Source organism: Miniopterus natalensis, chromosome 9 (genome assembly GCF_054644295.1).
Source record: "Miniopterus natalensis isolate mMinNat1 chromosome 9, mMinNat1.hap1, whole genome shotgun sequence".
Lineage (NCBI taxonomy): Eukaryota > Metazoa > Chordata > Mammalia > Chiroptera > Miniopteridae > Miniopterus > Miniopterus natalensis.
In genome coordinates this window covers 77376541-77391391 of record NC_142089.1, presented here as the reverse complement: position 1 = coordinate 77391391, position 14851 = coordinate 77376541, and the positions used below count along the sequence as shown (strand labels likewise).

General features: G+C 46.5%; 1 protein-coding gene across 1 annotated transcript in view; it reads left to right on the top strand.

The window, feature by feature from the left end:
- Positions 1-3972: 3972 nt before the first annotated feature.
- Positions 3973-14851, top strand: part of EDAR (ectodysplasin A receptor) — a 91412-nt gene continuing 80533 nt past the window's right edge. The window contains exon 1 of the mRNA XM_016201863.2: positions 3973-4051. The gene's annotated coding sequence lies outside the window, so the exon portion shown is untranslated. The remainder of the gene's footprint in view (positions 4052-14851) is intronic.

Sequence of the window (14851 nt, the reverse complement as noted above, 5' to 3'; positions counted from 1 at the left end):
GATTTCTTTTCCTGTCTTTTCTGCCTACAGAGCTGTGATAAGTGGGGGCCTCAGGGGGTCTAGGAAAACTGGCCAGCCCATGCTCTCGGGAGGACAGCAGCGATGCAGTGACAGCTAGCAGAGCTGAGGTCAGCACATCTTCTTAGAATATGGAGGAGCTGGGCTAGGATGGACCTCACCCCATGAAGGCAGGGGCAGGAGTCTCAGAAAACAGCTCCAGCTCTGTTCTAGTTCTGGGACAGATGTGAAGCTGAAAATTTCATGCCATAGACAGAGCTGTGGTCATTTTATTCTGAATAACTTAGTTTTACTGAGCACCCACCATGGGCTTAAGAAAATCACATTAAATACTCATAACTATCCTATGATTTGAACAACACAATTTCTTGGAGGGAACTCAGAGAAAGCTCTGTTAGTAGGTAACCAGGGCTATACTTTGCTGTGGTAAGTTGTTGGGTAAAGACAGTCAATGGCAGGGTCAGCTTCTAGAAAGCAGCATCATCGTTTGGTGCATTTGTTCTGACGACACTTTTTCAGAATGTAATTAGATAACAGGAAATTGTCACCAGCAGATGATAATGACCCCACCTGCACAGCTAAGATGTCCTCTACTCCCTTCCCTGCTCAGCACCTGCAGAAAGTGTATGACATAGTTATTAGATAACAGAAGTACTGTTGACCCTTGAAGAACATGGGTTTGAACCCTGCAGGTCCATTTATATGTGGATTTTTTTCAATAAATACAGGTGGCCTTATTATCCACAGGTTTCACATCTTCTGATTCAGCCAACCCCATTTCAAAAACAGTATATTTTCACATTCACAACCACAGATTCCCAACTGCAGATTCCCAACCATGGATCAAAAATATTGTTTTCGATCTGCAGTTGGTTGAATCGGTGGATGCCAAGGACAACTGTAGTTAAGTTTTGGGGGAGTCAAAAGTTATGCATGGATTTTCAAGGGGAACCCCTAACCTGGTATTGTTCAAGAATCAACTATATAAGCTTCTTGAGGCCAGTGATTTCGACGGTCTCTCTCACTGCGCTTTCCCAGCACCTCCTAGGGTGCCTGGCTCCTAGAGGTACTCTATATGGATTTGCTGAATGAATGAATAAATGATGCATAAACACATTAGTAATATAGAAGGATGCTATTTAGTGGAAGAAATGGATATCAAGGGTTTTATTCCTGCTTACTCAGCATGAGATTAGTAACTGAGACACAGATTTTAAATAATGACAACCAGAATATGGCTGGATTTTGCTCACTGGAAATTATCGAATCTACTAGAAGGTCATTCCTACTAATCCATGTATGTTTCCTATAGGGCTGGGAGTCCTATTGAATCTCCTTGACCAAAGCTGTGGCCCAGTGAAGATGAGAGTGGGGCCTGCTTTCCCTGTCGTGCGAGCTCGGTGTCTGTGCACACGCAGTGAGGAGGGGGCTGGCGAGTCAGGGCTCAGGCATGAAGCGTGTGCTCTACATCTCACTCCATCTGCACAACCCCAGGAGACCCCATTCACCCAACCACGGTGTGCAATCTTGATTCACATTTTTATTTTAAAGTGCTGGATGGATAACCTTTAGCTATCTCCGCCTCAGTCTCTTAAGAAACGAACAAAACAGAAAATCACGTTCTTCAAAGCTCTAGAGCCTTAAATGATGAAGATAAGCAATAATCTCTCATTTCATTCTTTCTCTTAATCATCTGAACGAATTTGTATACTCACTTTTATTTGAATATGATGACTGAAAATTTCAAGCATAACCATCTACAACTTTTTTAATGGCATAATGTTCTGGATTTTTCAAAGAGAGAGGGAAAAACATGTCTGGCTCCTACTGTTGGCAGTGGTGAGACTGGCACCAGGCGTTAGGCTGGTGGAGTCAGACCGGACCTTGATTTAGCAACCTCGGTACTTGAGTTCTGGCGAAGAAAGAATTCAGAGCCAAGATTCAAATTATAAGAGAAAGTTACAGAGGTAAAAGAAGGGTACGTGGAGCTTAGGAGAGGGGAAGGTCAAGGCAACACACCTGGGGGTAAAGAAGAGGAAAGGCATGGCATGCTCCGGGGAGGGAGAGTGCTGGGTCCTATGTCCTAAGGGCTTTAAAGGAATTTTTAGGGGAGGTCCCAGAAGAGGTCCCAATAGAATATTCATCAGTTTTCCAGATGTCTCCACGGACTGGGATCATTCGTCAATGCAGCTGGTCCTGAAATCAGCCACAGTGTCACTTGTTTGGTTTTGCTGCTTTTCCAGGCCTGGAGCTGAAACACAATTGATGTGCCTAGACGGATCTGCTGGGGGTAGAACCTCATTGTCCTGGGGGCTTAATGCTTAAGGGCTATTCTCCAGGCCTCTCACTTGTTCCCCCTCTAAGGGGGTCTAACCTGCATGGCTAGCAACATGCCAGGGGAGGAAAGGTCAGGGGAGGGTCTGAATGGCATGACCAGTGATTTGAAAGGTCAGGGGTCTAAAGCCCATGACCAGTGACATGCTAGGAGAGGAAATGTTACCCTGGGGTGAGGTCCTTGTTTTGCCCCTTGCTAGGTACCCAGGGCTTTCTGCTCATGCCTGTCTAACTGCCTACCACACTACTACAGCATCCATATTTTCTGCCCATTCTAATTTTTTCTCCTGTCTCTTTTCCTGTCTTTTGCAATATCAGTGTCATCACACTTTGGTAAATTTAAAGTTACCTTTTAATTCCCAATAGAAAAAAATGTTACACCTAAAATAATCTCCACCCTCAAACCCACTTATCAAAATGAACATGCCCAAATGTCAAAATTATATGCAACAAAAAAAGATTGCCCAGAATAGTTATTTCTGTTTGTTTTCCTCCATTCCTAATTTAATAGTTATGATCATTTTAATTTCTCACAAACCCTCAGTTTGGGCAATATAAATGACCAAGCCTGAAAATTCAAGTTAAAATTTCATTTGGGAATCTATGTTGTCTGGATTAACCATCCACACCGGCCACAAAAGGTGAGTAAATATGGTTCTGCTCAAACTTTCTAGAGGCATAAAGAGTATCTCAAGATCTTCACCCGAGCCCCCCACATTTGTCTGTTTCTTTCTCTCTGAAGCTGTTTACCTACTCGTGTGTGAATTAAATTGTCTGTGTCCGAGCAGAGAGGATAAGTGGAAAAGGAGACCATAGTCAGTCCCGCCCAGAGGAGCGGTCTGTTCCTCCCCGTGTGGGAGGGGGGAGGGGAGAGAAGGCAGGAGAAATTACTTTCTTTTAAAGGTTGGAGTTTTTTAAATCATTTAGCTTTGGGGAAAGAAACAACTGACCCTGAAAGGCAATATTCTTTTAGATTGTTTGTGTTTCAAATGTCTTCCTGATTCCCTAGCAATAGGAGATATATCTATTTATCTGGAGTTAAGCGGGGTGCGTATGGTTACCTGGAGTTGCATGGGGCACACGGCGGCGGTGGTGTGCAGTGTGGGGAGAGGAGGGAGAGAGCGGCCAGGGGATGCAACACCTGCAGTAGATCGACGTGCCAGCAGATTTCAAAGCGGCGCGGATGTACCGTGCCTGTGGCCTCTCCCTTGGGGAACATATTTTCATTAATAGCGTTCTAATGCGCATATAGTTTTCAGCAATCCAGCGCCCAAAGGCTCTGGTTGTTCTGACGGGAGGAAGACCGGACCCCTGCAAAAACAAATCAGTGCCTTCACAGGTCTCGGGGCAGGAAGCCGAGAGCCAGGTACGCGCGTCCGGGGCTGGGCGGGCTGCGGAGGGGCCCGACCCGCGCAGGGGCCCGGCGTCGTCAGTGCGGGGAGCGGCCCCTAGATGGCGCGCGGGAGCCTGCGGGGAGGGAAAGCCCCGGCGCGGCGGCGGGAGCGGCGGGCGCTCCGGGACGCCCGGGCCGCCCGGGAAAGTGGGGCTGACAGCAGGGACGCGCCTCCCCGCCGCGCCCGGCCCGCACCTGCTTCCCGGGGCACCTGTGCGACCCGGGGGCCCCGCGCAGGGCCCGGCCGGCTTCCTTCGGGGACCCCGATCCGCGTGGACTAGAAGCGGAGCCTGCGACCCGGGGCAGGTAAGCCGTGGCCGGTCTCCCTGGCTTCCCGAAGTCCCGGGCTCTGGAGACACTGAGGTGTCAGGGGCTGCGAGACGGCCCGGGCGCATTTTTGAAATGCGTGTCATATTTGGGTTGCGTTGGAACAGGCTTTCCCAGGCACTGGACGTCTGTGCAGCGAGTTCTAAGACCTGAGATTGTTCCTTTGTTTTCAGGAAAACATCAGAAACCCTACTTTGCTGCTTAGCCAGTGAGCCAAACTCCGTACGTGCTTAGCAGGCTTTAAGACTTGGCCACTAGGGCCCCGGCGTGGCCACGGAGCGTGGAAGTGAGTTTCGCAGGCTGGCCCGCGCCTGGCCAGGGCAGGCCGGCAGCAGCCCTGGGACCTGGGCTGCACTCTGCCCGGGACCCACCCCCAGCTCCCGCAGCGCCCTAAGCCACATTTCGGGGGCCCCTTTGGCCTCTCTTGGGAGGCAGGGGTGAGGAGGGTGTGCATTTCTGAGGACTGAGGGTTTCATTTCCAGCCCAGAGGCTCCCCTCGATGCTCTGACAGGTCACGGAGGAGCTGGGGCTCCTGCACAAGAGTGGCTCTGACCTCCCGGCATCCTGCAGCAATTGCTCCCACACTGCAGCGGCTAAAGGTGCCAGGGCAAGGAGCAAGGGGCAGCTGGGCAGAGAGGACAGCAGGTGAGGGTTCGAAAGGGACAATGAAAGCAATAACGGATGGGACAGAAGCCCTGCAGTCAGGGGAATTTGACAGAGTTGGTGGGACACAGGGATTTGAGATGACAGGAATGGAGACCAGAGGGGCGCAGACCAACACCAGGCCCCTCCTCTGCTCCCCAGCTAGCGGCTGCCGTGGGGCTCTGATGTTGCACTTTTGAGACACCTCTAGCCAAGGGTGAAACTGCAGCTAATTCCAAATACTAAAGAGGCAAAAAGCTATTATGGACTAAAGGAGAAAAGGAATCAGTTGAAATAATTAAGATACGGAATATTTCTTGCCTGGCCTGATGCTCTAAGATTTCTAAGCCATAGCCACTCACAACCTTTAAAGTCACATTTTGACAAAGTCCACCAAAAAGGGAGTCACTCATCAAAGTTAGGAAATTTGCATTTGTCCTGATGATGGTCCATGTGTGCCCTTTGTCACTGGAGGAGAAGATTGAGGGGCCCAGTGATGATCAGCCTGGGTCTCTGCTCTGCTCTCTCCCCACCCTTAAGTGGGCAGGCTTTGTCGTATTAACTTGTGACAGCACATTTGTAGGGTAATCCCGACAATACATGTCTTTGGGAGAAAAAATAAAATTTCCCTGAAATGTTTGATTTTCACTCCCTGGGCACTACTCAGGTTTCTAAAAGTAAACAGGGTTTTCATTTTGTTGATGACACATATTTCAAGGCTCAGAAGTGTCAGGGGCTCACCTTTCTTTCTTAAGGATTTTTGTGTCCCTGAACTTAGCACAGCATCTGCCACAGGCAACAGCCCAGTCTTTACTCAAGGAAGTGAAGAAAGACCTGGTATCACCCTCCCATTTCACAGGGCACAAAACCAAATTACTCTTTTAACCAGGGAGCACCGAAGTTCCATAAGTCCCAAAGGACCACAGATCAAAGCTGGGTCACCTGAGTCTCCTTCCTGGCTTCCAGTGAGTGAGTTTTGTGGTTTCCAAAAAATGGAATCCATTCCCAAGGAAATGCCCAGAAACTCAACTTCAAAGACTCCAGAAAAACTGAAAATCAAACAGTAGCTGTAAACAGGATGGTGTTCTGGAAGCCAGCCCAATGATTAAACGCTCAGACTCAGATGGGTTCCCTCCTGGGCTTGCTCAGGGTCTTGTCTGCATGCCTCTTAGCAGCTTTCCTCCTGGCCCTGGTTTCCTCAGTTATTCCAGAGACACCTGCCTGCTCATTCCTTTGATGCTGTTTTAGGCTCTGCCTAGGTAATTCCACCCTAAGTAGTATCATTAATTAACTTACATTAAGCTCACTTAGCACATTAGATCAATTAGGAGACAAAGGCCTCCGAGAGTGCCACCCAGTGCAGCCTACCACACTGTCCTCGACTTCACATACTGTAAGGCAAGGGGTGATAACCTGATGTCCCGTCATTTAACCTCCGCCCTATATTTCTAGAGCACTTTGCAAAGCATTTTCATGCATGTCTTCCCCATTTTCCAAATAAGGAGCTGAGGCTTAGAAAGTTTAAGTGACTTGCCCAAAGATATATAGCTAATGATGGTGATACCAATAGTAGTTGACACAGGTTACATGCCCAGAATGCCTGGGCATCCTGCATGTGACTTGTCATTAGGAGGACCAGGGCTAGAACCTTTGTCTCTACCTCAGGCCTCTTTAAGAGCAACCAGAGAAGGCGCTGTGACAACCACCAGGTAAGAATAGGGTCTACGGTACCTCATTTTCCCAGGGTTGTGTCCCCTTAGAGAACATGGCCTCCTCCTCCTCCTTGTGAGCCATCCCAATAAAGGTTTGGCAATAGAAGAAATACTGGAGTGGAGAATATGAAATTGCTTTTTGTATTTAGCATAAACATAGATGCATATAGTAATTTCAGGTAGTTCAATCTAATATAGTCTAGTAACTAAGAGAAATCTTCAAATGGCTTTTAGGGTTCAGGTGTCCCAACAACACCTTGGCCTCTGTTAATACAAACAAATGAGACTGGACTGTATTTAATTTTTTATCATTGTCTGTCCTAAGGTAGTCACTAAGCATTTCCTAAGCGCTGTTAGCGTTACCCGGTCAAAGCTAAGGAGAGAGCCTTGCCCTGGGTCTTGGCGGGAAAGTGGACCATTCGTTAGATACTCTCTAAGGGCCTCCTACAATCCAGGGGATCCTCAGTCCCAATGTCCTTTCATGCGCATATGAAAATATGTCCAACAAATGAATGGGACTATCAAAAAAAGGTCGCCAGTTGTTCTAATCACAAAGTGGGGGTAAGGGAATGCCTGAATGCCAAAGTACCCTAAGTCAGCAAGCAAGCAAGTTCCAGATGGCAAAGCTACCTTCTCTGGGTACAGGGACATGTGTCATTTCTCAAAGGCTGGGTACCTGAGGATGTCAAACACACTGTTTGGCTGCACAGTGAAATAGGCACAAGCTGGCGGGGTTGGAGGCACTCTCCCTCGGCCCAGGTCCTCCGGAAGTGCCCAGAGACTTGTGCACATAGTAACCCACTTAGCTAACCAGGAGGCCTTTGTTTCCCCCTTCTGACAAATCAGATCACTGTGGAAAGTGGGGGGGCAGTAATGGCCCTGCACAGGGAGATGCACTTGCATTCGTAGCGACAGCTGTGCCACCAGCAAGCTCATGTTCTCTCAAGTCACTGCCTCAGCCAGTAGGTCAGCGTGTGCTCCACGCACGGCAGGAAGATGCTTTGGGCTGTGAGTCTTGGTGGAATCAGTAGGCAGAGCAGTAACAGCCACAGCCGTGTTGTCATTAGTAATAACAGCAGGGCCCGGGGTTCACGGAAGCTAAGCTTAGCTGTGGTATTTCTAGATCCCTTAAGACTGATACTGTTAAATGATACCATTAAAAGGCTGGATATAAGCAACTAAAAGGTGAGCCCACATACTGAAATAAGATACTAGTCTCCTGAAAATAATGGGGAGATAATTCTGCCAACAACACTTTAATCCTGATATAAAGCACTTTCTTAGGGCATGAAGAAAGACACAGATCCAGAGTGCAGATAGAAAAGGAGAGGTCACAGCTGTGACAGCTGTCAGGCCGTCATTACCAAATCCTTTCCTTTAAAATGTCCATGTTGTCATATTTCCAGTTCCATATCCCATAAACTTCATGCACAGGAGAGAGAAGGTAGGATTCACGTTGGTTTTCGTATACATTCATTCAGCAAATCTTTCCTGAGCCTCCGCTCCCTGGCAGGCCCTGTCCCGTGTGCAGGGACACGGTGGTGCCGTGGTGGTAAGAGAAAACACGTGACTTTGTGGAGCTCATAGCACGTAGATCTGAATGTGACTTCAGAAAAATTCCATGTCGTAAAGAAGCAAATAAGCAGGGCAGGGAGAAAGTGCTTGGGGTAGGAGGGAGAGGGTTTCGAGAAAACGATACCGAACAAAACCTAAGCGAAGGGAGGGAGGGAGCCAAGCAGAGGCCGCGGGTAGGGGTGGACCCGGGCCGTCCCCACACCGGCAGGGAAGGGCGGGAAGAGCCCGAGAAGGGAGAGCGGAGAGGCAGGAGCCAGAGCACGCGGCTGGAGGCCTTGGTAAGGAGTCGGGGCCTCCGCAGAGGGTAGAGGGGGCAGATAAAACTAAACTAACTCGGCAGAAGTTCAGCTGCAGTTGTTCATGCCCTGTGTTGTTCTGGGACCAGCAGTGCCATAGCACCCCAGTTGTTACATTTTGAAACCCGCCCCTCTGGCACCACCACGAATCAGCGCTCCGGGCAGCCTCTCCCTAGAGGGCTTGCTTGGCTGTGGGCAGAGTGGGGCAGGCAGCAGAAGTTGGTGGGACCGTGGAACGATCCCTTTCAATCCAACATCTCTTCTCTCTGCAATTAACAAATGGCAAAAGTTTTCTGAGAAAAATGTCAAAGATCCCAACTTGAAATATATGCTTACATTTTTAAGTCTCAAGCTAGAAAAAAAAAATGCTTAACATTCTTGTAGAGTCAAACATCATGTCTACCTCTGTGCAGCCTTGCCCGATATTCCCGCAGACAGCCCAGAGCCACTGGGAGAGACGGGGAAGCACTTACTGGTGCTGGGAGAGAGATGGAGTTGGCGGACAGAGAAGCACCCCCTGTTCTGGGTGTGCCAGTGGGGAGCTAATTTAGAGATCAGTTTCACGCCCAGTTTGGCCTGCCCGAGCTGTTCCTGTCCATGGCACATGGCCCTTGTGGCTGCTCTGCCCCATCCAGCATGTGACTACCAGCATGCTGGCAGGTTTAATTTCCTTCCAAGTTGTAGGACCATGGAGACCAGTTTGGCGGGAAGTCAGCCTAGAGGGAGAGACCCTGTGTCTGAGAAGCCCAGGGCAGTGAGAGTGTACAGATGCCTTATGAGGGAGGAGCCTGGCATCTGGCCGGGCTCCTGACACTGTGCAGAAGGCCCAAGACCAGGGAGGATGGCCGGATGGGATGCAAATGTCAGTTTGGTTGATTTTGTTTACCTGGTAGATACAGTTTTATGGTTTAATATTTTGATTGAGGCTCTGTGTTTTTGCACACATTACCTCTGGCCTAGGAAAAAAAAAAACTAATCCTTAAAAATATTGGAATGCACTGCACTTTCTTAAAGGCACCTCAGAGGATTCCTCAAGGTTCATTTTCTTTAAGAGTTAGTTTTTAATAATGCCTAGAAACGGCTGTTCCTAAAACTTCTTGTTCATAACAAAGAAATTCGATCAGAATGGACACTTTGGAGGTGCTCCAACCTCTGCAGAAAGCCAGCATCTCTAAGTGCAGCCAAGAGAAGGACAGTGGTCGCTGGGCACAGAGGAGCGTTAGTAAATGGCACGAGCCAGCTGTGCAGCGTTACATATACAGAGTATGGGTTTTTGCTAATGTATTTCTTTATGAGCAATCAAATTTCCAGTAAGTATCATTGAAATTCAGCAGAACCCTTTTCAAATTTTAGCTCATTCTTAGAGGGGTTAGGAGAGCAAGATTCATCCCTAAGATATGGGAACACACTGATCTCTCCTGATGGCCTCTGTCAGAGACCAGCCCTGTTCCTATGACCACTGTGATCTGAGCAAATGTCTCGCTTCCCCTCATTTAAGCAATTTTGCACCTCATTTTATGGACAGAGGAAGCCAAGGCTGGGATGGATGTTCTAGTGCTTTGGGACAGTTGGGTTTTGAGTCAGTTCTGAGAACCAAGAGACCAGACTTTGCAAAATTGCTGCCAGTTGATTTCCCACATGAGGTTTCCACATGAAAATCATTATCCAAACAGACCACACACAGCTCTGACTTGACTTCTGAGACTGGCGTGTGTGAGGGAAACGGCGCTTGAAGATATTACTGTGATGATTATCACAGTTGTTGCTTTTGAAGGCAAATATTTATTTTGTGAAGATTGCAAAACCAAGAACAGTAGAATGTTGAGCTCCTTGTGTTTACAAAATAAACAGAATTGAGACACTGACAAACGCAGTGTCCCCTTCTCTCTGAGGAACCGGCCGTTCGCCTCCTGCAACACCAGTTCCGTGAAAGTGGGGCGTCCAGGTGCTGGCTCGGCCGGCCGGCTGAGCACCCTTTCCCCTGCCCGGCCGGTGTTCGTCAGGAGGGTGCAGGCTCCTGAGTGTGGGCTGGACACTGGGTTGGGGGCCATCCTTTCTGTTCGTCTTGGTTCCCTGGAGAATACTTCTCTAGGGCCCCTATGGACGTTTTTTCTGTTACACTAGAGAGGCTATTGCATTTGCTGTAGGATCATGTGCCCAAATCTTGCTCAAGGTTTTGTAAGACGATCTAAAAGAAATAGAAGGTCTGGTTCCTGTTCCATAGTGCTAAACGGAATAGGACAAACAGCCACGTATTCACATATGAACAAAAAGACATATGCATATAAGATAAAAAAATGACACCACTTCCCGTGTGGCTCTGCCTCTTCACTGTGAGTCGTTGTCATCTGATCTGTGCTCCTGGGGGATGAGGAACATGTCTGTCTGGGGAGCACCCCTCTAAGTGTCTGGCACTAGCATGTGCCTGTCACATAGCAGGTACTCAATAAATGTTTATATAAACCAACCTTTATCAGACACTGTTACCTTCAAATGTTTTCATTTTATTTAATCTGCCTAACAGTCCTACAGAGTAGAGATTATCGTCATAGTTTCACAGTGGTGTAGTTACGGCTCAGAGGTGAGGTGATTTGCCCAGGAGCTTTCTCCTGGTCACTGGCAGGATCATGGACATCAGCCTGCTGTCTTTTCCATGAGCTCCTTCAGTGATCAAATCTGGGATGAGGTGGGCTGTTACACTTATATTAAAGTTTAAATTTATGTCATAACCATTTTAGGGGTGGAGCACAATTTCTACCTAGACAGATGTCTAAAACTCCAGACATCTCTGAGCTTCCCTAATTCCTCAGCAGACACCCCTGCTGCTTGGGCCCCAGAGCCTGCACAGGTGTTGTTTGCTGGCAGCTGGAGCAGAAAACAGCCTTCTCTTTCTGTTCCCTCAAGGCCAAGGGCAGCTCCAGCAGCCGCTCTCACAATGGTAGCTTCAGAGACACAAGACAAGCCAGAGCCACTTCGACTTCAGTGGCCTTTCTTCTCTGATGTTGGGCTCGAGGTGTCCAGTTGAGGTGGGGTAAGAGTGGGCATGGCCATGGGAGGTGGCACGGCTTGGGAAAGGATCCTGAGGCCAGGCCAGTGTGAAAGGGTGAGTAGGAGCTCAGCTCCAGCATCTGCCAGATGTGGGCGTAGTCCAGGCTCCTCCATGTGCCAGTGATGGGACTTTGGACGGCCGTTGTCTCTCAGTTACCTGAGAAAAGATAACAGTACTCACCTCATGGGTGTGTTGTGCGGATTTGAGTGAAGGGAGACAGGCAAAGCGCTTAGAGCAGGACTGGCACGCTGCAAGTCCTGCCAATGCTCTGCATGCTCTCACAATCTGAATTTAATGCAGCTAGGCCTCCACTTAACGATCATTCATTTGGTTTTGTGGAGATCAAGTCCATCTGCTCTGTCCTTCTTTCCCTCAAACAAACTACCAATTTGGCCAAGATACAGAATACCACTGGGACCTTGTAGTTAAGGGGCGGCTACACCAAGGAAGACAGGGCAGGGTCTGCGAGCCCCCCTGGAGCACAGCGTCTAGTTGCCACCCCCATAGTGACACCCCTACCACATTCTGGCCACATTGGCCTTCCTGCTGCTCTTCACACAAGCCACTAGGCACTGCATCTACTGTTCCTTCTGCCCAAAATGCTCTTGCCCAGGATGTCGGTGTTCATTCCCTTCAGGTCTCTGCTAACAAGTGACCTTATCACAAAGTCCCTCCCTGGCCCCACTTTGCATAAAACATTAGCTCCCACCCCAAACTCCTGTGTATAACATTGATCACTAGATTACTTATTATGTACTTACTATAACTTAAGTACCATCATATATATGTGAGCCTAAACTTGGTGGGTAACCAACAAATCTTTGTTTAAAAACACAGATCGCTATGGAGCCCAAGGCAGGCATGCCTGTGTAACTGGAGAGGGGGATTTCCTCCTGTGCCTGAGAGCCTCACAGGGAAGTTTCGCTACCCCCCAACCCAGCAGAGTCTCAGGATATGACTCTCGGGAGCCTTCCTGGGATTATTCCATTGCAGATCTGTCTGGAATCAGTGAAGCAAATAAGAAAGAGGAGGAGGAGACATCGACATAGTTGGGTTTCAGGTTAAGAACACAGAAAGTAGCAAGTGACTCGTCCCCCAACCCACACACCGACCCCAGGATACAGCACAGTGGCTGGTATTTTTAAGTGCAAGTGTCTACATTATCCACATATTCACAGCAAGCTTTGGAGGCGAGTTATCTTGGCTGTATCACAGGGGTAGGGCTGCAGTCCCCATCCCACCTGCCCCGAGCCCCAACATGCCCAAGGGTCCATGCCTCCCCGTGTGCTACAAGTCAGAGCTCAGGCATGGTCAGGGGCTCATCAGGAACCAGTTCATGTCAGATGGTCAAAATGAAGAAACTTTATTCAACGGACCATTAATTCCAGAGGAGAGCAGGCACAGGGACCCACAGCTTCTCCTTCCTAAAGACACCTAAATTGCTTTACCTGTTGACTACTGTTGCCTAAGTTCTGCAGGAGTCCTCCTCGAGGTCTTCAGTTTTTGCCATTTATCTCCTTTACAATTAATCTAACCCTGGGAGGGGCAGCAGGAGGGGGCTTTCCCTCCAGAACGCTGTGTGATAACATTACTTAATTTGCCGATATTGAACCAACCTTGCATCCCAGGAATAAATCCCACTTAACCATGGTGTAGGATCTACTTAATGTATTGCTGAATTCGGTTTGCTAATATTTTGTTGAGATTTTTTTCATCTGTGTTCATCGAGGATATTGGCCTATAATATTTTTTTTTTTTTGTAGTGTCTTTGTCTGGTTTTGAAATCAGAGTAATGCTGACCTCATAAAGTAAGCTTGGGAGACTTGCCCCCTCTTAAATATATTTTTAATAGTTTGGGAAGGATAAGTGTTAATTCTTCTTTGTTTGGCAAAATTTACCTGTGAAGCATCCAGTCCAGGACTTTTGTTTGTGGGGAGATTTTTTTTATTACTGATTCAATTTCATTAGAGGTAATTTGTCTGTTCAGATTTTCTGTTTCTTCTTGATTCAGTCTTGAAAAATTGTATTTTCTAGGAATTCATCCATTTTTCTCTAGATTATCCAATTTGTTGGCATATAATTGTTCATAATATTTTTTTATAATCCTTCGTAATTTTTGGTAGCAGTTGTTAACTTCTCTTTCAGTCCTGGTTTTATTTATTTGGGCCTTTTCCCTTTGTTTCTTGATGAGTCTGGCTAAAGGTTTATTATTAATCTTGTTTATCTTTTCAAAGAACCAGTTCTTGGTTTCTTTGATCTTTTGTACTTTTTTTCTTTTTTTAGGCTCCATTTTGTTTATTTCCTCTCTGATCTTTATTATTTCCTTACTTCTATTCATTTTGGGCATTGTTTGTTGTTCTTTGACTAATTCCTTTAAGTGTAAGGTTAGATTGTTTATTTGATATTTTTCCTGTTTCTGGTGGTAGGACTGTATTGCTACGAATTTCCCTCTTAGGACTGCTTTTGTTGTTGTTCCATAGAATTGGGGACATTGTGTTTTCATTTTTACTTAACTCAGGATATCTTTTGATTTCTTCTTTGATCTCATTTTTAGTCCATTCATTGTTTAGTAACATGTTGTTTAGCCTCCATGTGTTTGTGTGTTTTCAGTATTTTTCTTATAATTGATTTCTAGTTTCATACCATTGGTCAGAGAAGATGCTTGATATATTTTCAGTCTTCTTAAAATTATTGGTATTTGTTTTGTGGCCTAATATGTGGTCTTTCCTGGAAAATATTCTATGTGTACTTGAAAAGGATGTATATTCTGCTGCTTTGAGGTGAAATGCTCTAAAAATATCAATTAAATCCATCTGGTCTAATGTGTCATTTAAGGCCACTGATTTCATGTTGACTTTATGTCTGGAAGATCTATCCATTGATGTCAATGACATATTAAATTCCCCTAGTATGACTGTCTTACTGTCGATCTCTCCCTTTATGTCCATCACTATTTACTTTATATATAAAAGTGCATAAATGTCTATAAGGATTTCTTTCCTCTTGTTGGATTGATCCCCTTATCACTTGTAATGTCCTTTTTTGTCTCTTGTTATAGCTTTTGCTTTGTCAGATATAAGTTTGCTATCCCAGCTTTTTTATCCTTCCCATTTGCATGAAATATCTTTTTCCATCCCTTTACTTTTAGTCTGTGTGATCTTTTGTTCTGAGGTGAGTCTCTTGTAGACAGCATATATGTGGTTCTGATTTCTTACCCATTCAGTTACCTTATGTCTCTTGATTGGAGCACTACTTCCATTTATATTTAAAGTGATTATTGATAGGTATGTAGTTATTGCTATTTCATTATTCATATTTATATGTGCTTTTTTATTTAACATCTCTTGTAGTACTGGTTTGGTGGTAATGAAATCCTTTAGCTTTTTTTGTCTAGGAACCTCTTTATTTCTCCTTCAATTCTAAATTGTAGCCTTGCTGGGTAGAGTAATTATCTTGGTTGTAAGTCCTTGTTTTTCAACACTAAATATTTTGTGCCCCACCCTTT